At 57.0% G+C, this 22,400-nt stretch overlaps 2 long non-coding RNA genes across 2 annotated transcripts; one reads left to right on the top strand and one right to left on the bottom strand.

Moving 5' to 3' along the window:
- Positions 1–689: 689 nt before the first annotated feature.
- Positions 690–4,864, bottom strand: LOC128777608 (uncharacterized). The gene is made up of 2 exons (XR_008422809.1): positions 4,594–4,864; positions 690–1,052 (listed from the first exon to the last, which is right to left on the bottom strand). It is a non-coding gene; the product is annotated as an uncharacterized LOC128777608 (long non-coding RNA).
- A 511-nt stretch (positions 4,865–5,375) lies between these two features.
- Positions 5,376–13,531, top strand: LOC109245435 (uncharacterized). Its single transcript, XR_008422810.1, has 3 exons — positions 5,376–5,957; positions 6,744–7,717; positions 12,188–13,531. It is a non-coding gene; the product is annotated as an uncharacterized LOC109245435 (long non-coding RNA).
- Positions 13,532–22,400: the final 8,869 nt, after the last annotated feature.

Here is a 22,400-nt window from a genome sequence, read left to right as displayed (position 1 = left end):
AGAGCTCAAGGTCACGGTCGTCATACAGGCACCCCTGCCTCTGAAGTCAAAGTCACGGTCGTCACACAGGCTCCCCTGCCTCAGAGCTCAAGGTCACGGTCATCACACGTGATCTCCTGCCTCAGAGCTCAAGGTGACAGTCGTCACACAGGGGCCCCTGCCTCAGAGCTCAAGGTCACGGTCATCACACGTGATCTCCTGCCTCAGAGCTCAAGGTGACAGTCGTCACACAGGGGCCCCTGCCTCAGAGCTCAAGGTCACGGTTGTCACACATGTTCCCCTGCCTCTGAAGTCAAGGTCACTGTCGTCACACATGATCCCCTGCCTCTGAAGTCAAAGTCACGGTCGTGACACAGGCCCTCCTGCCTCTGAAGTCAAGGTCACGGTCGTCACACAGGCTCCCCTGCCTCTGAAGTCAAGGTCACTGTTGTCACACATGATCCCTGCCTCTGAAGTCAAAGTCACGGTCGTGACACAGGCCCTCCTGCCTCTGAAGTTAAGGTCACAGTCATGACACAGGCCCCCCTGCCTCCGAGCTCAAGGTCACGGTCGTCACACATGCTCTCCCCCTTCTCCCAGCCTGTCAACTGCAGTGAACCAACACATTTCGAATTTGCAATGAACCAACACATTTCACGTTACACTTGACTATGTCCAGCCTCAAATGGAAATGTCAGAGTAGACCACACGAGGTTCCTTCCTAATTTATGTTGTTTTACGAGGTTGCTCAGCTTTTCTGGACCAACTCCGAGGCTTTCACTTGGTCGCAGTGGTGGAAGTTCCCAGAACTGGGAATCGAGACACAGTCACAGTCTGTGTACAGAACGTCTGACAAGGCTCGTGGGTCTTTGCCACGCGCAAAGCATGGGTCTAGAGGCGAAAGCGTCTCTGGAGGCTCCGTGGACTGAGCACTTGTTTGGAGTAAAGTAAATGCCATCTGAACCTTCATGATGAGATTCTGTCCACAGCCACCAGAAGAGCTGCTCTTTGTGACGACCCGGAGCTTTCTGTGACCTCTTAGGAAGCTGAATTCGGGTGCAGATCAGTCCGAACTAAAGAGGCAAACAAACCCGTTTTTGTCGGAGGGCGAAATGGAAAGGGTTTGGCCTCCCTGTGTCCCCTGTTCCCTTCGTCAGGCACGGAGCTGCTGGTGTTCCGTCGGGACACTCCTAAGACATGTCTGTGCTGCACAGGTGACCGTGTCCCCCACCCCTGTCACTAGCGGGTGGCCTTGGGGAGTTAGCTCCCCCAGACTAGCAGCCCTTGAACCCCCTCTCCCCTCTCAGCTATGGTTTAACCGCCCAGGAGCCTGGCCAACGCCTGACACTGAACCTCACATTTTATTCAAGAGTATTTTATATTTATGCTTTAACTCTCCCAAATCTCTCACATACACAACCCCATAACACAAAAAGGCCGGTATTGTGTCCATTTTACATTTGGAGGAAACCACAGCCCAACAGGGTAAGGGAATTGCCCAGGAACACATGGGTCAGCGAGGCTAGAAGCAAACTGGGCTGCCCTGTGCTTCCGCCCTGCCCCCACACCCCCCCTCCACGGTGCCAGGTGCGCCCCTTGGTCAGGCCGGGGACCTCCCAGCCCTGACCCCCCAGGCCGGGTCCTGCATTCTCAGGGGCCTCTGGACCAGAGCTCCCCTGGGTGCTTCCCAGGGCGCAGCTCTGGTTTCTCCCAGCACTGGACATCTTCCGGGGGACATCTTCAGGTGGCACAGAAGCCACCTGAAAGCCTGGACCCGGGTCCAGAGACGACGCACACGCATCCTCTTTCTCCAGGAACTCAAAGGAAGAGCGGTGTCAGCGAACCCTCAGAGCTCAGAGAGGGCAGTCTGTGAAGGTGCACGTGGGAGCTGGTGGGGAGGGCCTGGGAGAGTATGGGGAGCACCTCTCACTGGGGGTCACCTGGCCCGAGCCCGGGGCACAGTCACGGGGAGGAGGGAAAGTGCCGGAGCTGGGCGGCTGCAGGGGGCAGGCCGGCCTTGGGGCCCTGGGCTGCGGCCAGGAGGGGTGAGCCGCCTTCAAGGCCCCTAGACCGTGTTGAGCAATGCCTGACAGAGCTTCCGCAGCCTGGGAAGGAAACTCTATAATACGTCCCCTCGGTCAGGTGACAGAGCGGCGGGTGGGCGTGGGTGCCGCTTCCGTCCAGCCCGGGGCCCAGATTCTGCCGAGGGGGTGCCCGCTGTCGGGTCACACCCTCTGCCGGAGGGCGGGCACCAGGACTCTGCATCCAGACTCCCTCACAAAAGCACACTTGAGTGCCACCCTGGGGGCACTTAAGTCCCCCAGAGCAGTGACCCTGCCGTGCCCAGGGTGGGGTGGGGGAGGGGAACAGCCCCCGAAAGTGGGGTTCCCCCCACAGGTAGGACCCCCCGAAGGGTCTCAGGTACTGTTTGGTTTGTACCTATGTGTGGGCCAGACTATTTGTTTCTAATGTTTTTTAATGTTTATTTTATTTATTTTGAGAGAGAGAGAGAGGGAGCAGGGCAGGAGCAGGGACAGAGGGAGAGTGTGTGGGCAGGGCAGGGGGCAGGGAGGGAGAGAGAGAGAATCCCAGGCAGGCTCTGCCCCATCAGCACAGAGCCGGACGCGGGTGTGCGTGGGTCTCTTCAGAGCGTGACCCAGGCTCCTCGGGCAGGTGCCCAGGGCCCAGCCGCTCAGCAGACACGCGACAGGCCACATGGGGCACCGTCCTTGGCGCACGGGCCCCGCCACGGCCCCCACCTCCCCTCTGCACACACCTGTGCGTCCTGCCAGCAGCCTGACTCACTCACATGGCATATGCTCCACGGACACGTGTGCCAAGACCTCGCTTCAGGGTCAATAGTGCCTCGCTCATCGCCCCCCCCAGCCTCTTCCGGGGGCCCCCACGTCAGTCCCAGCCACGAAGGCAGGTGAGGGGGACCCACAAGAGCGGCGCGCGTCCCCAGGTGGCCCCGAGCCACACAGCAGGCACAGGGCGGGCAGGGCCCGGCTCCTGGAAGCAGACAGTCGGCCTCCTTCCCGCGGGCGAGGCGTGGGCACACCTCCCGCGGTTACCGTTGGGGTCGTGCTCGCCTGGCCCCAAGGGCAGGATCTGGCGCCCTGGGTACCGCGGACGGAACTCAGGGAACGACCCCCTCGGGGGACCACTGGGCTTCTTGTCAACATTGTAGCCGTGCCCAGGAGTGGGGGCCGTGTCCTGGGGGCCAGCCCTCACCCAACCCCTCCGCCCACGGTGCCTCCAGAGCTCCCAGAGGAGGGGGGCTCCCCCGGGGGGGTGCCGGCCAGGTGTCATCAGCAGGACGGTGAGAGCCCCGGGTCCCGCAGGCAGCTGGAGGAGCACAGGCCGGAATTAAGGAGCCGACACCCCTACGGCACCGGGCCGGTGCCGGCAGAGTCGGCCGTGCTCACTAGAACGTCGGTGCTGTGTCGTGATGACTACACACACCAGCCTCCTGGCCAGGGCGCCCCGAACCCACACGTGCAGGCCGCAGTGTGCGGACGCAGGCTCGCGGGGCTTGGGGGAGGTGCGGGGGGAAGGCTGGAAGGGCCACTGGCAGCCCAGGCCCGCCTTGCCGCCCCGGTCACCTGCCCCTGGGCTGGGTGCCCACGGTCACAGCCCACGTTCTACATACAAGATGTGGCAAGAGCTAAGGCCAGGTGGCCACAGCACCTTTGTGGTGACAACCACACTAATCAGCAGGTGTCAGGTGTCGTCTGACGCGCTCCAGGCCTGCGGTCCTGCCCACGGAGAGCGGACGTTCCACTCGTTTTGGAATCGGAAAGGAAACTTCCCGTCAAGCTCAGAGGGTGCAGTCTGAGCCTTAGGCTGTGCTTCGAACAGAACTGAAGCAAGTGATTCAGGGCCGGAAAGCTCTTTGGGGCGCAATCTTCTTAAGAATCCTGAGCCCCAGAACCAAACGTGACACCCCCACAAGCCACTCGCTAAACAGAGGCAGCACCTGTACCGCGGCAGACAAATCCGTGCTGTACGAACACCCCCACCCGGCTCCTGAGCCCCCCTGCGCCCTCTGAAACCTCGGGCGGGAATTAAGTCACGGAGCCCTCCCGTCTCCCCTCCACCGTTCGCAGGAGCACCAGCCACATCAGGTTGCAAAGGGAAACTTCTGGGGGCGGGAAGACCCGGGTCCCCCGCCAGCCGCCTCCGTCTGTTCAGGCACCTTTGAGCCCAGCTGTCTTCAAACAAGCCCGGAAAACCCAAATACAGGCCACGCGGGGGTCGAGCGCGCGGCGCGGAGACTAAAGGGGCCGCGCAGCCCGGGTGTCCCTGCACCTGCCTCGGGGTCCACGAGGCAAAGGGGGACGGTGGGGAGGGTAAGAGGCGGGGGGGGGGGAGGGGGTCGGGGGAAGAGGCAGGGTAGGGGACGAAGGCGCCGCAGAGCTGGGACCCCAACCCCACCTCTAAGTCAGAAGACGACCGTGGCCCCGCGGGAGGGTCCCGAGTCCTCAGCTTGACTTCGGGGCGCGAACTCCGAGCGACGGCGGCGGCGAGGTGACAGTCCGCGGCCGGGTGCCCGTGTCCCCCAGCGGCTCGGCCGTGGGCGGGGTCACGGGGGGCGGGGACGGACGCGCTCACCTGCGGGGGTCGCGGTCTCAGTCCGGGTTGGGCTCATGGTTCCGGGTCGGGGTCTGGGATTGGGCGGGGGTCGGGGTCCGGGTCGGGGTCGGGGTCGGGGTCGGGGTCGGGGTCCAGGTCAGGATCCTGGTGCAGCGGCGTGAACGCGGCCGCCGCTTTTCGCGGTCTGAATGGAGCCAGCCCCGCGGGCGGCGGTTGGGGGCGAGCGGAGGCGGCGCGTCCTGGCTGCGGTGGGCGGGGGCTTCCGTCCCTCCCGCCCCTGCACGCGTCCTCTCCCCTTCCCTCCCCTCCCCTCCCTGACCCGCCCCGTCCCCACTTCCGACCCCGCTCTATCCCTCCCCCGTGCCCTCCCCATCCCTCCGGGGTCCCACCCCACCCTTCCCGGCCCCTCTCAGCCCTTACCTCTCCAGGCCCGCCCCTCGGTTCTCCCCTACCGGCCCCGCCCCTCCTCTCCCTGGCCCCTCCTCTCCTTGGCCCGCCTCTCTTCGCCCCCTTGACCCTGTCCTCTCACTACACTGCCCTGCCCCCGCCTCGGCCCCTCCCATCCCGGCCCCGCCCCGTCCTCTCCCCATCCCTCCGGGGTCCCATCCCGCCCTTCCCGGCCCCGGCCTGCCCCCTTCCCCCGCCGTCTTCTCCCCTCCCGGACCGGCCCCTCCCCTCCCTGGCCCGCTTCTCTTCAACCCCCTCGACCCCGCCCTCTCGCTACCCAGCCCTGCCCCCCGCCTCGGCCCCGCCCTCTCCCCCTCCCCTCCCCTTTCCGCTCCGCCCCTCCCAAGCCATCCCGGCCCCGCCCCTAACTCTCCCCTCCTCTTTCGGCCTCTCCCCGCCGCGCTCCGCCCCCATCCTATCCCCTCCTCGTCCTCTTCCACTCCTCCACTCCTCCCCTCCCTACCTTACCCCGGCCCCTACCTGCCCTCCCGTCCTATTCCCGCTCCGCCCCGCCCGGCCCCCGCTTGGTCCCCACTGCGAGCTAGAGGGGAGGGCGCGGCTCTCGGCTTCCGGAGTTGTGCGCCCCAGGGTTGTGCGCCCGGGGGTCGCAGCAGACCGAAGTGGTACCGACCCAGGGTCGCGTTGTTCAGTGAGCGCTCCATCCCGGGTTGCAGTCACGGATTGCCTCTTCCCAGGGCTGCAGTTTCGGGGGCTTGCAGCACCACCGGGGGTCGTCCCGGGCGCGGAGGGTGAGAGCGCGGCCTCGGAGAAGCCCCTGGAGCCGGCGCACTCCCGCCGCTGGGCGCGAGCCGAACCCCACTTGCCAGGGCTCCGAGTCCCCCACTCCCGGGACTCACGGCCTGGACAGCAGGCGCTGCGCAGACAGCGGGGACCCCCAGAGGGACAGTGTGCGCGGGAGGGGCGGGCCAAGCCCAGTGAGTTATGCGGGGTGCTGGGCACAGGCCCCACTGCCGTGGGCACGAAAATTGCAGTCGTGGGGCCCCGAGGACGGCTGGCCCCGAGGAAGCGCTGAGATTGTTCTCGGAGACAAAGGCAGACCCCGGCCGTGGGAGGGGCTGGAGTGAGGTCAGGAAGGTTGAAGGTCACCATGGATCAACACCTGGGGCTGACCTGGGGCCTCTCTGGCCTGGTGACTTTCCCGCAGAAACCTTTAGGAGTCAGGGCTGATGGGCCCAAACCCTGGAACAGCTAGAACACACACACACACACACACGCACACACACACACACACACACACACCCAGGCCTGCAGTGGGGAGGAGCTCGGGTGCAGCTCGCTCTAGCCACAGCTGGGCTGCCCCACGCATCCCTGCAAGGGCACTGGCAAGGTCACCGGAGGCAGTGGCTCCAGGCTCCAGCCTCCCCTCTTTCTCCTTATTCCCACCTGCCCCCACACCTGTCCCTTCCCAGCTTGTTTTTCTCCAGACGGGCGTCATCATCTAGTACTCCAGGGGGGTTGTTCGATGTGCTATGACCCCCCTATCCACCCCGGCCCGTTAGAGTGTAAGCCCCTCCACGGCTGGGATTCTTGTCTTTCGTTTACTGCTGAAATCCCACCACCCAGAATAGTGTTCATGAGTAAGTTCACAAGTCAGAGCCACACTCAAAAGTAGCCACTCAGGCAAAGCCTTTTCCAACTCCAGTGAGTCACCCTCCTCTGGACACTGAACATCGGCTCAAACCTCCATTATTCGTTTGCAGCGTGAATTCTGTGTCTCCCCCCATTCAACCACGAGAGCCTAACAGTTGCACACCGGCTGTCTTTAACGATGCCCGCCATCCAGAATGTTCGCCGTTACGTAGAATTCTGCAGTGCAGAAACCAGCCCTCCCATCTCACAGGGGAGAACACTGAGGCAGAGAGGATCCAATCGCCCGGGGAAGGTGGCACGGCTAAACAAGCAGAGGACAGTCCTCCCTGTTCCGTCGTGTCCCGCGGTCTGCATTTGCCGTTTGCTGTTGACTCCACACCTAGTGAGCAAGTCTCACTAGTCAGCAGGCAGAAACTTGTTGAATAAGCGAATATATTAGCAAGCCACTTTGAATTGTACCATCGAACTGCTATACCTCTCAAAACCATCCATCAAGTCACGTGATCAGCCCAGAGTGAAAATTGGCAGAGGAAGTATCCAGTCTCTGGTGACTCAGCACATGGATTCTGGAGCCTGACTTTTGAGGCTTTGTCACCTTCTTGCTGTGTGACCGTCGGTGTCCTGACTCACTGCCTTTGTTTCTCTATCTGTAAAATGGGGTTAATAATAGTATTTCCTTATAGGGGTGTCTGAGGACTCATTGAGCAAATATTTATAAGCCATTCAGAAAGTGCTTGACACAGGAAGGGCTATGCCAGCTTTAGCCTTTCGACATTTTTCTACACGGCAAGACAGTATGTAGGTACAATTGAACAATGTCAAACAGGTGCAAATCACCAGGCACCTCACTCTACAGAAAGGAGCTCCTGTCGGTCTTAATTTACCTCCCCTTTCGATTCCCTTTTAGCTGCAAGGGTGACCAAGCAAGGATCCACTTAAATGAAGATGGTCCGTGCCACCCGTGAGCTCCCTCGAGAAGCACAAATGGCTGGCAAAGGCCTTGGTGCTGGGGAGGTTATCACAGACCAGCACGTTCCAGAAACTTCAAGAAAGGCTGTGGTCCAGGTGTCATGATGCCTTGAGGGTATGTGTTGTCCAGTCGTGGGTGGTGTGTGTGTGGTTTTGTGTGGTTGTGTGTGTGTGGTTATGTGTGTGTGTGTGGTTGTGTGTGTGTGCAGTTGTGTGTGTGGTTATGTGTGTGTATGTGTGTGTGTGGTTGTGTGTGGTTGTCTGTGTGTGTGTGATTGTGTGTGTGTGCTTGTGTGTGCGTGCAGTTGTGTGTGTGGCTGTGTGTGTGTGCGCGCAGTTGTGTGTGTGTGGTTGTATGTGTGTGTGCAGTTGTGTGTGTGGCTGTGTGTGTGGCTGTGTGTGTGTGGTTGTGTGTGTGTGCATGTGTGTGGTTGTGTGTGTGTGGTTGTATGTGGGTGTGTGTGCAGTTGTGTGTACATGTATGGTTGTGTGTGTGCATGTATGTGGTTGTGGTTATGTGTGTGTCGTTGTGTGTGCATGTGTGTGGTTGTGTGTGCTTGTGAGCGGTTGTGTGTGTGTTTGTGTGTGGTTGTATGTGTGTGCAGTTGTGTGTGTGTGAGTGTGTGCGTGTGTGTGGTTGTATGTGTGTGTGTGCAGTTGTGTGTGTGATTGTGTGGGTGTGTGGTTGTGTGTGTGCAATTGTGTGTGGCTGTGTGTGTGGTTGTATGTGGGTGTGTGTGCGTGTGTGTGGTTGTGTGTGGGTGTATGTGTGTGTGTGTGTGGTTGTGTGTGTGGTTGTGTGTGGCTGTGTGTGTGCATGTGTGTGGTTGTGTGTGTGTGGTTGTGTGTGGGTGTGTGTGCAGTTGTGTGGTGTGTGTGTGTGTGTGGTTGTGTGTCTGTGTGCATGTGTGTGGTTGTGTGTGTGTGGTTGTGTGTGGGTGTGTGTGCAGTTGTGTGGTTGTGTGTGTGGGTGTGGGTGTGTGTGTGGTTGTGTGTCTGTGTGTGTGGTTGTGTGTGTGCGTGTGGTTATGTGTGTGTGGTTGTGTATGTGGGTGTGTGTGCATGTGTCTGTGCATGTGTGGTTATGTGTGTGGTTGTGTGTGTGTGTGTGTGTGCACGGGTGTGTGTGGTTTTGTGTGTGTGTCGTGTGTGGGTGTGTGTGCGGTTGTGTGTGTGTGGTTGTGTGTGTGTGTGCATGTGTGTGTGGTTATGTGTGTGTGGTTGTGTGTGTGGTTTTGTGTGTGTGTGGTTGTGTATGTGTGTGTGCATGTGTGTGGTTATGTGTGTGTGTGTGGTTGTGTGTGTGTGTGTGTGGTTATGTGTGTGTGGTTGTATGGTTATGTGTGTGTGGTTTTGTGTGTGTGGTTGTGTGAGTGTGGTTGAATTGTGTGTGTGTGGTTGTATGTGGGTGTGTGTGCGTGTGTGTGGTTGTATGTGTGTGTGTGGTTGTGTGTGTGTGGTTGTGTGTGGCTGTGTGTGTGCGGTTGTATGTGGGTGTGTGTGCAGTTGTGTGGTTGTGTGTGTGTGTGGTTGTGTGTCTGTGTGTGTGGTTGTGTGTGTGCGTGTGGTTATGTGTGTGTGGTTGTGTGTGTGGGTGTGTGTGCATGTGTGGTTATGTGTGTGGTTGTGTGTGTGTGTGTGTGTGTGTGCGCGGGTGTGTGTGTGGTTGTGTATGTGCGGGTGTGTGTGGTTTTGTGTGTGTGTCGTGTGTGGGTGTGTGTGCGGTTGTGTGTGTGTGGTTGTGTGTGTGGTTGTGTGTGTGTGGTTGTGTGTGTGTGGTTGTGTATGTGTGTGTGTGTGTGCATGTGTGTGTGCATGTGTGTGTGCATGTGTGTGGTTATGTGTGTGTGTGGTTGTGTGTGTGTATGTGTGTGTGTATGTGTGTGTGGTTGTGTGTGTGTGGTTGTGTGAGTGTGGTTGAATTGTGTGTGTGTGGTTGTATGTGGGTGTGTGTGCGTGTGTGTGTGTGTGTGTGTGTGTGGTTGTGTGTGGTTATGTGTGTGTGGTTGTGTGTGGCTGTGTGTGTGCGGTTGTATGTGGCTGTGTGTGCAGTTGTGTGGTTGTGTGTCTGTGTGTGTGGTTGTGTGTGTGGGTGTGTGTGTATGTGTCTGTGCATGTGTGTGGGTGTGGGTGTGTGTGTGTGCGGGTGTGTGTGTGGTTGTGTATGTGCGGGTGTGTGTGGTTTTGTGTGTGTCGTGTGTGGGTGTGTGTGCAGTTGTGTGTGTGTGGTTGTGTGTGTGTGTGCATGTGTGTGTGGTTGTGTGTGTGTGGTTGTGTGTGTGTGGTTGTGTGTGTGTGGGTGTTTGTGTGTGTGTGGTTGTATGTGTGTGGTTGTGTGAGTGTGGTTGAATTGTGTGTGTGTGTATGTGTGTGGGTGTGTGTACGGTTGTGTGTGTGCAGTTGTATTGTGTGTGTGTGTTTGTGTGAGTGTGGTTGTATTGTGTGTGTGTATGTGGGTGGGTGGGTGTGGTTGTGTGGGTGTGGGTGTGGTTGTGTGTGTGGTTGTATGTGGGCGGGTGTGTGTGGTTGTGTGTGTGCGTGTGGTTATATGTGTGTGCGTGTGTGTGTGTGGGTGTGTGTGTGGGTGTGTGTGTGCGTGTGTGCGTGTGGTTATGTGTGTATGTGGGTGTGTGTGGTTGTATGTGGTTGGGTGTGTGTGGTTGTGTGTGTGCGTGTGGTTATGTGTGTGGTTGTGTGGGGGGGTGTGTGTGTGGTTGTGTGTGTGTGTGGGTATGTGTGTGGTTGTGTATGTGCATGTGTATGTGCGTGTGTGTGTGTGCATGTGTGTGTGTGCGGGCGTGTGTGTGTGTGTGGTTGTGTGTGTTTGTGCGGGCGTGTGTGTGTGGTTGTGTGTGTGTTTGTGTGTGTGTGGTTGTGTATGTGTGTGTGGTTGTGTGTGTGTGTGTGGGCGTGTGTGGTTGTGTGTACGTGTGTGTGGTTGTGTGTGTGCAGGTGTGTGTGTGGTTTTGTGTGTGTGTCATTGTGTGTGGTTGTATGTGGGTGTGGGTGCAGTTGTGTGTGTGTGTGGTTGTGTGTGTGCATGTGGTTATGTGTGTGGTGTGTGTGGTTGTGTGTGTGCATGTGGTTATGTGTGTGGTTGTGTGTGTGGTTATGTGTCTGTGGTTGTGTGTGCGTGCGTGTGGTTGTGTATGTGCGTGTGTGTGCGGGCGTGTGTGTGTGGTTGTGTGTGGGTGTGTATGTGCGTGTGTGTGCATGTGCGTGTGTGGTTGTGTGTGGTTGTGTGTGTGCGTGGTTGTGTGTGTTTGTGCGGGCGTGTGTGTGTGTGGTTGTGTGTGTGCGGGTGCGTGTGCACGCGCGCGCGTGTGTGGTTGTTGATCAGCCTGTAGGAGAGTGTTGCCCACGTCCGGTTCCCCATCCTCCCTGACTGGAGTCCCCAGCTCGCCATCTGGGCCGCTGCCCTCTTACCATTCGTGCCGATGCCCGGGAGGCCCTGATCTCGCCGTTTCCTGCGTCCTGTCCCCGGTAGAGGTGGGGCTGCAGGCGATCAGTCCTCCAGGTGTCCGGCCAAGCAGTGGCGGGTGGCGGTGGCGGTGGCGGTCACACCGTGTTCTCCAGAAAGACGAGGTGACGGCCTTTCACGGCACCTGTGAATGGGACCTTGTTGAGAAACAGGGTCCTCGCCGATGTGTCGAGTGAAGAGGAGGTCATGCTGGGGTAGGGCGGGCCCCAGTCAGTATGACGGGTGTCCTTACACGGGGAGAGGAGACACGGAGACAGACAGGGAGGAGAAGGTCATGTGACAGTGGAGGCAGCGAGCGGGGTGGCCCGTCTACAAGGCAGGCCAAGGGTCACCGATGCCAGCAGAGCTATGACAAAGCACGAAAGGACCCTCTTCCAGAGGCTTCGGCGGGAGTAGGGCCCTGCCAACATGTGATGTCGGCCTGCGGGTCACTAGGACGGTGAGAGAAGAGATTTTGTTGCTTGAAGCCCCAGCTGGGCTCCTTTGTTCCGGGGGCCCCGGGAGGCTCGCGTGGGCACCATCCGGGCTGTGGCTACGGCGTGTGGCCCCGGCACCCTGGCTGAGGGGGCCGCAGATGCGGGCAGAGGAGCAGGATTTGGGGGCGTGAAGGCCTCGGGCCTCAGCTGCTCGACAGCTCCCGGCTTCCTGGGGTTTTTGCAAAGTGCGGCAGAGGAGGAGCCAGGTCTCCCATCTTCTGGGTTTATTGTGTTGGAGGTGGACCCGGGGAACATGCGGTTAGGGCTCAAGCGACGAGGAGGAGGTAGGTACGGTTTCGAGCAACCCTATGGACAGCTTCCTGGCCTTTAAGTGATCGTTCCGGGAGCCCCTCGGCCTTTCGTGTGGAAGGCATCTGTGCGGCCAGGTGCCCTCTGCCGGTTTCCCGGGGCCGCTGGAAGGAAGGGCCACACGCCGGGTGGCTTAAAACCGCAAGAGTTTATTCTCCCACAGTCCTGGAGGCCGAAAGTCCACTATCAGGGTGGGGGGACAAGGCCATGTTCCCTCCGGAAGAGGGTCCTGCCTGCCGCTCCCCGCCGGGGCCTTGCAACGATGCTGGGCGTCCCTGGGCTTGTAGACGCCCCGCTCTGATCTCTTCTGTCCTCACAGGGCCGTGTTCTCTGTGCCTCCCTCTTTTCCCCCTCTTACAAGGACACCAGTCGTATTGGGCCAGGGCCCACCCGCTGCGGCACGACCTCATCGTCACTAATTATGTCTGCAGCCACCCTCTTTCCAACTAACGGCACATGCGGAGGTCCTGGGGGTTCGGACGTGAACAAGGCTCTATTCGGAGAAGGGACATTATTGGACCCCTAACCTACGCCCGAAGCAACCGCCATCCCTCCTCTAATTCTGCTTCTCGTGACCACGGACTGTTGTCGCCAGGACAAGAGCACCGGGGAACGCAAGAAGAGCTGCTTCCCCAGGGTTTCGGCTTCGTCTCTCTTTTCAGGCCCGAAGTGGGAGTTGGCAACCGTAGTACCAGGACCTGGGTGCGGTGGTTTCTTCTAGAAGAATTGGCGGTATTTTCTAGGAACAGATCTAGCCTCTGGCCCCGCTGAGCTGGGAGATGATCTGGGAGAGCTCCTTCCCGCCCGGGAGACGCCTCCAGGCTGCCCGCTACGCTAGTGACGGGGGATCTCGCTCGGCCGGCCGCTCGGAAATGCAGTGACAGTATTGGCGCCATCAGACGGCAGCACGGGCTGCCACGTCACCTTGAGTCGGGTTCCGTTCTCTTTTACCTTTTCCTTGTCTCCACTGCTGGTCTGGCGGTTGTCACTGCTTGTGAATCAGTCTCTCTCCTGTCGCCCCTTCGTTTCCGTTCTCCCATCTGCCTCGGCACGGACAGGGCCCACGGGGGGTGTGCGAATCAGTGAGCTCACTGTGTGCAAACGGCCCAGATGTTCTCAGGTAAGTACAATGAATCACCGAGATCGTCTTGGTCCATCTCTTAATTCTCGGCCGTGATTGGACGGCTGAGTTTATCAGTGACTTTGCGGCAGAACAGAAATCGTTATACTTCGCAGAACAGGAGGCGCCAGCGGAAGAGAGGCCAGAATGATCCGTAGGAGGATTTCGAGCCCCTCCCACTCACATGCCGCGTCGGACTGGGGATTCGTGACCCCAATCACATTATCTCCCGAGCGCCCACTGTTTGCTCCCTGTGGCCCAGCAAAAGGGGACGCACGCCCTGAGCCCAGAGCGCACACCCTCACGGGGAGAGTCGGCAGGAAATAAACTGCCACGTGCACTTTGGGTTATGCCGGTGCGAGACAAACTGCAGACTCCCAGACGGAAGGGAGCTGGGGGAACATACTTGGGTTTGCTGTGGAAAGTGGAATTTTCCCTCGGACCGTAAACGAATTCACCGCCTTAGTTAATGCGCGTGAATCCCGCAGGCTGTTCTGTTAGAGGACCTGGAACCCCGCCGGCCCTGACCCGCCCGCATCCGCCCCAGGACCCCAGGCACCTGCGGATGCCCCTGGAGCCGCAGCGCCAGGGCAGAAGGGAGGAACGGAGGCCACCGGGGCCGCGGGGACAGCTGGGGGCAGACGGGTGCGGGTGGAGTTCGGGGCCGACTTCAGGATGCATTATTGTGAAGGTACTCGTGACACATCCCAGAACTCAGAGGCAGCTCACGAGGCTGGAGATCCCGGACCTCACTGAGGACACAGATCGCACGACCTGTGCAAAGCTGCACTGTCTCACTCACTGTTAAGTGTGTGTGCTCAGTACTGAACTAGCACAGTGTTCCCAGTCAAATTAGTGCCACGGCAAACGGAAACACGAAGTCAAAATCATATCCGCACCCCCACGTTCACTGCAGCATCATTTACAATAACCGAGGTGTGGGAACAGCCTCGGTGTCCACTGATGGGCGAGTGGATAAAGAAGTGGGGTGTGTGTGCGTGTGCGTGTGTGTGCATGTGCGTACGATGGGATGTCACTCAGCCATAAAAGAAAAATCTTGCCATCTGCAACAACATGGACGGACCCCAAGGGCGTTACGCTAAGGGAAGTAAGTCAGACAGGAGAAGAGACCACGTAATCTCACTTACATGTGGAGTCTGAAAGAGACAAACCAAAACAAAACCAAGAGACACAGACACGGGGAGCAGGTCGGTGATTGCCAGGTGGGGGTGAGGGGTGGGACAGACGGGTGACGGGGCGAAGGAGGGCGAGAGGTACAGACTTCCAGCTATAGAATAAATAAGTCAGGAGGATAGGATGTACAGTCGTGACGACTCCAGTTAGGAACGCCAGGCTGATAGAAGTTGCTAGGAGCCAAAGTCTTGAAAGTCCTCCTCAGGAGACAAAAACGAACAGTGTGGAGACGGACGGTGACTAGCCTTTGTGGTCCTCAGGGCACAGATATCGATTCCTTACGTTATACACCAATTCCACCGCGATAACAGCAATAAAATTAATGTCATTGAGAAATTATGCAGAAACCAGATTTTGCTGCACACGGTGCCCTGAAAAGTCACCGAAGGAGTAGGAAATGATTTTACGAAAAAGCAAACACCTACTTTTACAAAAGAACGTGTTATTAATGTTAAAGCTGGTAAAGTCTCTTGACCTTTGACGCCAAGTTTGCCAACGAAGAGGATCCTAAAAAAAGAAAAACGGACACTCATTGTAACTGCACACTGTCTATTTGGCCCATCTTTAAAACACAAGAAAATTTCAAAGTCAGTTTCTTTTCTAGGTTAGAAGCAACAGTCATTTTGAAAGAAAGTTCTAAAACACTGAAAGAATCGTACGGGGTTTGCACTTTAACAGATGACTTCTGGAGTCTGAATCAGAAGAATCGACATCCGGCCTCCAGGCAACACTGTCCACATTGAGTCCTCTGTGCGCATCGTAAGGAGGCTCCCCGTACGAAAGTCTAAAAACCTGCGGGTAGTTTTCTAAAATCGAACACGACTCCCATCGAAGCACTGTGACGTATCTGTCAGCAGTAATTTATCGGGCACGTTTCTAAATAATTTTGAATTTCTCAGGACGTGGACAACTACGCCAGTGTCATTCGTGGAAGCTGAGGCTTCTCAAAATTTACTAAAAACCACTTAGTGGGGCGCGTGGGTGCCTCCGTCCGTTAAGCATCCGACTTCGGCGTCGGTCACGATCTCACGGTTCTTGAGATCGAGCCCCGCGTTGGGCTCTGCGCTGACAGCGTGAAGCCTGCTTGGGATGCTTTGTCTCCCTCTCTCTCTGCCCCTTTCTCTCTCCTCAAAAATAATGAATAAATAAATCAATACATACACTACTTGTTATCTATACTATCACAAAAAAGACCATCAAATCAAATGACCTGTTGTAGAATAGAATGTTCCTGAAGCAAGTAAGTAACGGCAATCATTTAAAGAATTTTGTCTCAACGGAAGGACATATTTTTTTTAATGTTTTTATTTATTTTTGACACAGAGAGAGAGAGAGAGAGACAGAGCATGAGTGGGGGAGGGGCAGAGAGAGAGGGAGACACAGAATTTGAAGCAGGCTCCAGGCTCTGAGCTGTCGGCACAGAGCCCGACGCGGGGCTCGAACTCACGGACTGAGAGATCATGACCTGAGCCGCAGCTGGACGTGCAACCGACTGAGCCACCCAGGCGCCCTGAAAGGACGTATTTTTATAAGAGAGTATTATTTATATCCTAGTGACTTAAACTTTCCAACTAGTGTGATTAAAAATGCAAATTTTCTATTATTTCATGTACAATAATTGAGTTTGCACTTTCTTTATACAGAATGACCTTGTGTTTCAGTAGTTACTGAGAATAGAATATTACTATAAACAAGGTTTATTTCAGGCAGGCGTGGTGTCTCCCCCAATCGGATGGGAAGCCACCACAGGTGGGGCCACGCGATGGCCGTGTGAGGCCCGTGGCCTGAGCGGTGAAAGAACTCACAGAGGCAGAATAGAGGAGACAGGAGGCCACTGGATACGCTGCAAGGGAGCAGTGGGCAGGGACAGCAGGGGGGAGGCTGTGTGGCAGGAGGCGGGATTGGTGCTGTGCCCGCGGAGTTGAGGGGAAGGGGAGGAGGTGGGAACACTCGGGATTTTCCTCTTTTGGTGCCCGAGCCCAGGCGTAAGTGGCCCCTGTCGGCTAGGCTTCTGGCTGTTTTGAGGGGGGTGGCCCGGTGGACCTGTGTGCACCCGTCCTGGCCACCTTGCTCAGGTCCCCCTTGTTCAGGTCGGCTGCCTAAAAGCCGCTTCTACGGAAGGGTTTGCCTTCTTGAACTTCACACAGAGGTTGAGGTTAGTTGCTACCAAAATGGACAATATTATTATTTTTTTTTAAATTTTTTAAAATGTATTTATTTTTGAGAGAAAGAGCACGAGTGAGTGAGGGGCGGTGAGAGAGGGAGAGGCCGGAGCCTGAAGCAGGGCTGGAGCTCACCCAACGCGGGGCTCGAACTCACAGACCGCAAGATGGTGACCTGAGCTGGTCCGGCTGAGGTCTCAGGTAACCGGCTGAGCCCCCAGGTGCCCCCAAGATGGACAATATTATAATCTAAATCCGAAATACTAAAATAGATCGACCAAGAATTTGAAATAATTATGTGAAATGTGTCTGAGAAAATAAAAGGTGTTATCGATGTGAAGTGAAAAGACGAAACCATAAAGGGAGCCAAGTGGCAATATGATGTATGAAAAACGATGAAGGAGCCTAAGCAAGCTGACCCCCCCCCCCTCCCCCGCCCTGTGGGATGTGTGACACTCCTCAGGCTCCTGGCCACCAAGGACAAAGGGAAGGACAGAAAACAAATGATTAAACTGATAGAGTCTCTGGTGTTTACAAACATCGTAGTAAAATTTCGAGGAAAGGGCGGTCCCATCGTGGCCTGGGGCCCAGGAACTCCCTGAGGTCTGGATGCCAGTGCTTTCCTAGAGGGAAAAACACCCTTAGCCCGACAAGAGCCAGGCCTCCAGGGATCTGTGCGGTGTGCTGGGGGTGTCCCCTACTCAGCAGCCGAGGGTCCTACAGTCCAACTCAGCTCTGACACCGTCCACCTGGAGACAGAGTCGACCGCACACGGTGAGGGCTCAGTCCCCCACACAGCACACACACTGCCCCCCTCCAGCTGTCACCTGTGTGGGAGACAAAGGCAAAAGAAATGGCAGATAAAACTGAATTTCCTTATACCCTGCAGCCCACTGACAAGATACTTGAGACCCGCAGAGGAAAACGTTTCGCGTTTCTTGTTTCTCCGGGAACTCCCTTTGTCTTCATGTTAGTGCTTTGCTAGAGGAAAAACCACCTTAGCAAGTGTCTACTTTAGCAGATGAAAGTCCTTCTGGGGACCTCCCTAGTCTTTACCTCCCCCAGCTCCCAAGTACATAACCTGTCACTCCTCGGGACCCAGTGCAGCCCTTCCTGCCCTCGGGTCCCGTCCCCGTGCGTGCTTTAATAAAACCGTCCTGTTGCACGGAAGACGTCTCAAGAATCCTTTCTTGCCGTCGGCTCTGAACCCCAACTTTTCCACATCCACCTATGCAGCAGACCGACAGACTATAAATCGGAGTTTCCCTCGCCCCCCTCCTGGGTTTGATTAGTTTGCTAGAGGGCTCACAGAGCCCAGCAAACCAGTTGACTGGAAACTTCCTGGATCACCAGTATTTTTGGCAGGAGTATGACTTAGGAATGGCCAGATGGGAGAGACACACGAAGGGCAGGTGTGGGGAAAGAGCTCAGACCTTCCGTACCTGCCCCGGGTATATTGCTGTCCCCAAATCCCTCTGTTCACGGACCCGGGAGCTCTCCCAGCCCAAACTCTGGGGTGTTCATGGGGCCTTCCCTACACTGGCGTGACTGATGAAATCATTGGCCATTGGTGATTGAACCCAACCTCCGGTCCCCTCCCCTCCCCGGAGGTCAGTGGGTGGGACCGAAAGTTCCAACCCCTAATCCTGTGACTGTTCCCCTGGCAACCTGCCCCCTCCTTTAGGGGCTTTCCAAAAGTCACTGCATGAGCACAACAAAAGATCCTTTGGTCACTCTCAGCACTTAGGAAATTCCAAGAGTTTCAAGAGCTTCAAGCCGGAAATGGAGACAAAGACCAAATGTGTCTATTTCTGTTTATTTATTAGTGGAAACGTACAAGACAGATTAATAGAGCCATTAATAGACGGAGACAACCCTCAGGAGTCTGCAGGAAAAAGGAAGAAACAAAACGTGTACAAGAGGGGCACCTGGTGGCTCAGTCAGTTCAGTGTCCGACTTCGGCTCAGGTCATGATCTCACGGTTTGTGAGTTCAAGCCCCGCGTCGGGCTCTGTGCTGACAGCTCGGAGCCTGGAGCTGCTTCGGATTCTGTGTCTCCCGCTCTCTCTGCCCTTCCCCTTCTCCCTCTCAAAAAAAATAAACATTAAAAAAACTTAAAAAGTGTACAAAAAAAGTAAAGGGACACTACGGGTAAAACTGGACGAGCTGATTATAATAATCGATCAATACCCAAAAGAGCCTTAAGAACTAGAACCAGAGGAAGGAGAGCTGAGGGCAGAGCCAGAGGGCAGGAGGCATCGAGGGGTGCCTCTGGGGGAGCCCCGGGCAGACAGGGCGGCATTTCCGAAGGGACCCTGCTGCAGGGCACAGCCAGGTGCCCAGGGCGTGTGGCGCCAGGCGAGGGCTCAGGCACAGGGTCCCGCAGGTCATTTCCACACCAGGCGGCCAGCCGCGGGCTCGTTTTCTCCACCCGGGGGGCCGGGGCCCGGTCAGCTTGGGGCCCTGGGCGTCTCCAGGCCTGGGAGCCTCCACAGCTGAGGGATCGGGGTGCGGCTCCGGTCCCAAGGGACTGGTGTCCTATCAGGGTGTGCACAGGGGACGACCACGTGGGGACTCAGGGGTGAGACTGCCGTCTACACGCCAAGGAGAGAGGCCTCCGCAGAGACCAGCCTGCCCAGGCCTGGGTCTCAGGCCTCCAGCCTGTTGTCTGAGCCGCTGGTCTGTGGGGTTTGTCATGGTGGCCAGAGCCGACTGGCCGTGTCCTGTCTGAGGCGCTTGGCCACTGTAGAGAGTCACCAACATGTCCACGCTGCTCAGACCCGTCCGCTCCTGCGAGAGAATTATTTACCCAAGGAAACACTTGAGGAGAAGCTTTAAGAAAGGACACGCGCATGGATGTAGATTTAAGAAAAATAAAAAATAAAGTTAAATCAAAAAAAAAAAAAAAAAAAGAAAGGACATGCGCGCCCCAGGGCTGGGTCACAGCAGCATCGTCCCGAGAGCAAGGCGTGGGGACAGCCGAAGTTCCCATTGGGGACCCAGGGATCAAGGAGCTGTGGCATCTGACGCGGCGGGATAGCTGTGGCCGCACGGACGGACCCGAGCACGTCATGGGGAGTGAGCGAGGTCAGACAGAGAGGGACAGCGCCGCGTGATGTCACCGTGGAATCTCAGAAATCAAACCGGACGGAGTCCCTCAGGCGCTGCAGCAGACACGTCTTCCCAAGACAGCTGCCGAATCCCACCCCGGAGCCGGCGGCCTGGTGGGGGTCCCTCCCCGTCCCTCCCCGTCCGGGCTCTTCGCCCGGGAGGCCGTGCGGAGGGCACCAGGCCCCAGGGGACAAGGGAGGGGGCCGCGTTGGGCCTCCAGCCCCTCCGCCCCCGTGAGCCAGCCCCGAGCGGAGACCGGGGAGGAGGGCACCCCCAGAACTGGAGACTCTCGGTGCCTTGCAGCCTCGCCCTCCCTTCCGGGCTGTAGGAGATGAGCCAGAACAGGCGGGAAGCCCGCTCATCCAACAGCCTGTGGGGCTCAGAACACGTCCGCGTCCAGATCGAGCCCTCGCGCACGGGGTCTGGTGCCTGGCTCTCGGCTCTCCCTCTGCAGGCGGTAAGCCTGGGCTCACACCGCCAGCACGTGTGAGACCGCGACCTTGCCGGACACTGTGCCTGCAACCGCGACACGAGGTCGTGGCCACTCCGAGGGCCCCGTCCGTCCCCTACGGCACAAGTCAAAGGTCAGCTGTCGGGGTGGGGGTGGCCCGCGGGCAGCGGGTAAGTCAGAACTGGGCGCCACGTGGAAACACTGCGCTGGGGGTCCACGCACGTGACGTCAGAGAGGACAGCTCGTCTCATCACCCCGTGGCGTGGCCTGTGTGGGTTCTGCTTCGCGGTCTGCTCTCCCGTCCCCTGCTCGGCCTTCCTCCTGTCTTACGGCATCGCGAGTGGGGGTGGGCTACAGCCAGGTGCCTGGCGTGACCGGCCTCTGCCGGGGCTGCGTGGCGAGCCTGTGAACGCCGGCCGCAGGCACGCTGTCCTGTGTGCCAGCCTGTCCCGCGAGTGCTGATGGTGTCGCATCCTGTTTCCCGTGGGACTGGGGAAGGGAGGGCGGAGGTCATTCTGAACCACGTGCAGAAGCCACACTGTGCTCCAAAGGGCAGAGGTCACCTTATGAGTAAGCGTGTGGGGCCACAACCTTCCCGCTGTCCCTCCGCAACCGAGTGTATCTGGTCTTTAAACCACAGACTGTGATGAGTAACACAGAAAACACCCAACACGTAAGAGCGTCCGAGGGCAGAACATGAAACTGAGATGCATTTTGTTGTTGGTGTTGAACAGGGTCAACCGTCAGTTGGAACGAAGACAGACTGAGAGTCTGAGAGAGAATGACTGGAAATAAAATACAGATCGCGTCTGAGAAAACATCAGATAACAAGGCAAAGTGTATTTTTGATGTAGGGTTAAAAATGTATGTTTTTAAAAAACCAACTCTTGGGGCGCCTGGGTGGCTCAGTCGGTTAAGCGTCGGACTTCGGCTCAGGTCATGATCTCACGGTTTGTGAGTTGGAGCCCGGCGTCAGGCCCTGTGCTGACAGCTCAGAGCCTGGAGCCTGCTTCCGATTCTGTGTCTCCCTCTCTCTGCCCCTCCCCTGTTCATGCTCTGTCTCTCTCTGTCTCAAAAAATAAATAAACGTTAAAAAAAAATTAAAAAAACCAACTCTTCCTTTCGGAATTACGGGACTTTAATACAACTTGAATTATATCAGGTAGAAAACAACTATGTTCTAAATAGCCTGTTACACGAGCAAATTTTATTTTAGTTTTGTAAATTACCAAGACCCACCTAGCTGGGCGGTTTGTGGTGCCCTCTTGTGGCAGCCTATGGAACTACCTGAGGGTTTGTTTTTTCAACTTCTCTCTGGGGTCAAGGTCCATGTGCTGAGAGCGGTCATCCTTTTCTCCATAATTCATTCTTGGGCCATTTCCTGCTGGGCAGAAGCATTCTCTTGGCCGTCCACAGCCCACATCCTCTCGCGCAGAATGCCTGAACCAAGAGGAAGGAAAATGGCTTTGAAAAGAAATGAGCTACACCGAGTCGACATGCCGAGACTCCGCAGCCTTGAGACACCCGTGTCCCTTCGAGGTGCCCAGCGTCTCGGGGCTCATCCCAGCGCCCCTGATTCCTTTCCTACCCTGCAAGGTGAGTAACTATTCTGCTGTCTCCATTTTCCCGTTTCCATACTCACATCGCTGTCACATCAGTTTCTGCTTTAAATTTCACTGCACGTTGAATAGGTATCTGTAGGTTAGCTTAGTGCTAAGACCGCATCTCCACATCCGTTTTAACGGGCTTCAACAGTCACCTCTAACTTTCTCAGGTCTGATGATGTGCGCACCACTCTACAGCCTTGCCATTTTGCAGGCGAGGCTTGGTGTCTGCCCAGGAATGTCCGTCCCCATCAGAAGCCCGCCTGAGCAGATCCAGGTGTGTGCTAGCTTGATCCACCCGGTGCGAAGTCAAGAAGATTGTCTCCCCGGTTCGAGTGGCCCCTCAGGTGCACCCACCCTACTGGCTTTACTTGAGATGGCAGGATAAACACCCCTCTGCGTGGGAGCCGGCTGTCTGTCGGGGCTGTTTCTCACCAACAATGCTCAGTGTTCAGAAAGTCACAAGCGCCCTCTGAGGGAGCTCTTTGCTTTCTTTACCAAGCTTATCGCTGCGGCTGCACATTCCGGCTGATAGCTCTGCTTCTTGGTCCAGACGTTTTCTCCTAGTACTTCCTTTTCTTTGCAAAAGCTCAGTAATGTCCTCGTGTCTGTGGACAGTTAGTTCACCCGGTAGCAGAGGGTCCTGTGGTAGGCCACCAGCTTCCACTTCCAAACTGCATCACCACCCTCTTTGCCTTCACTATCATCACCATCACCATCACCACCATCACCATCACCACCATCACCACCATCACCACCATCACCATCATCACCACCACCATCACCAACATCCCCACCATTTACCATCACTATCACCATCACCATTTTCAATATCACCATCATTATCATTGTCACCACCACCACCGTCACCATCATCACCATCATCCCCAC

The sequence above is a fragment of the Panthera pardus genome, unplaced genomic scaffold, assembly GCF_024362965.1.
Source record: "Panthera pardus isolate Hobbes unplaced genomic scaffold, ASM2436296v1 HiC_scaffold_17, whole genome shotgun sequence".
Classification (NCBI taxonomy): Eukaryota; Metazoa; Chordata; class Mammalia; order Carnivora; family Felidae; genus Panthera; species Panthera pardus.
Note: the sequence above shows the minus strand (reverse complement) of the source record. Positions and strands in the feature narration are given on the sequence as shown.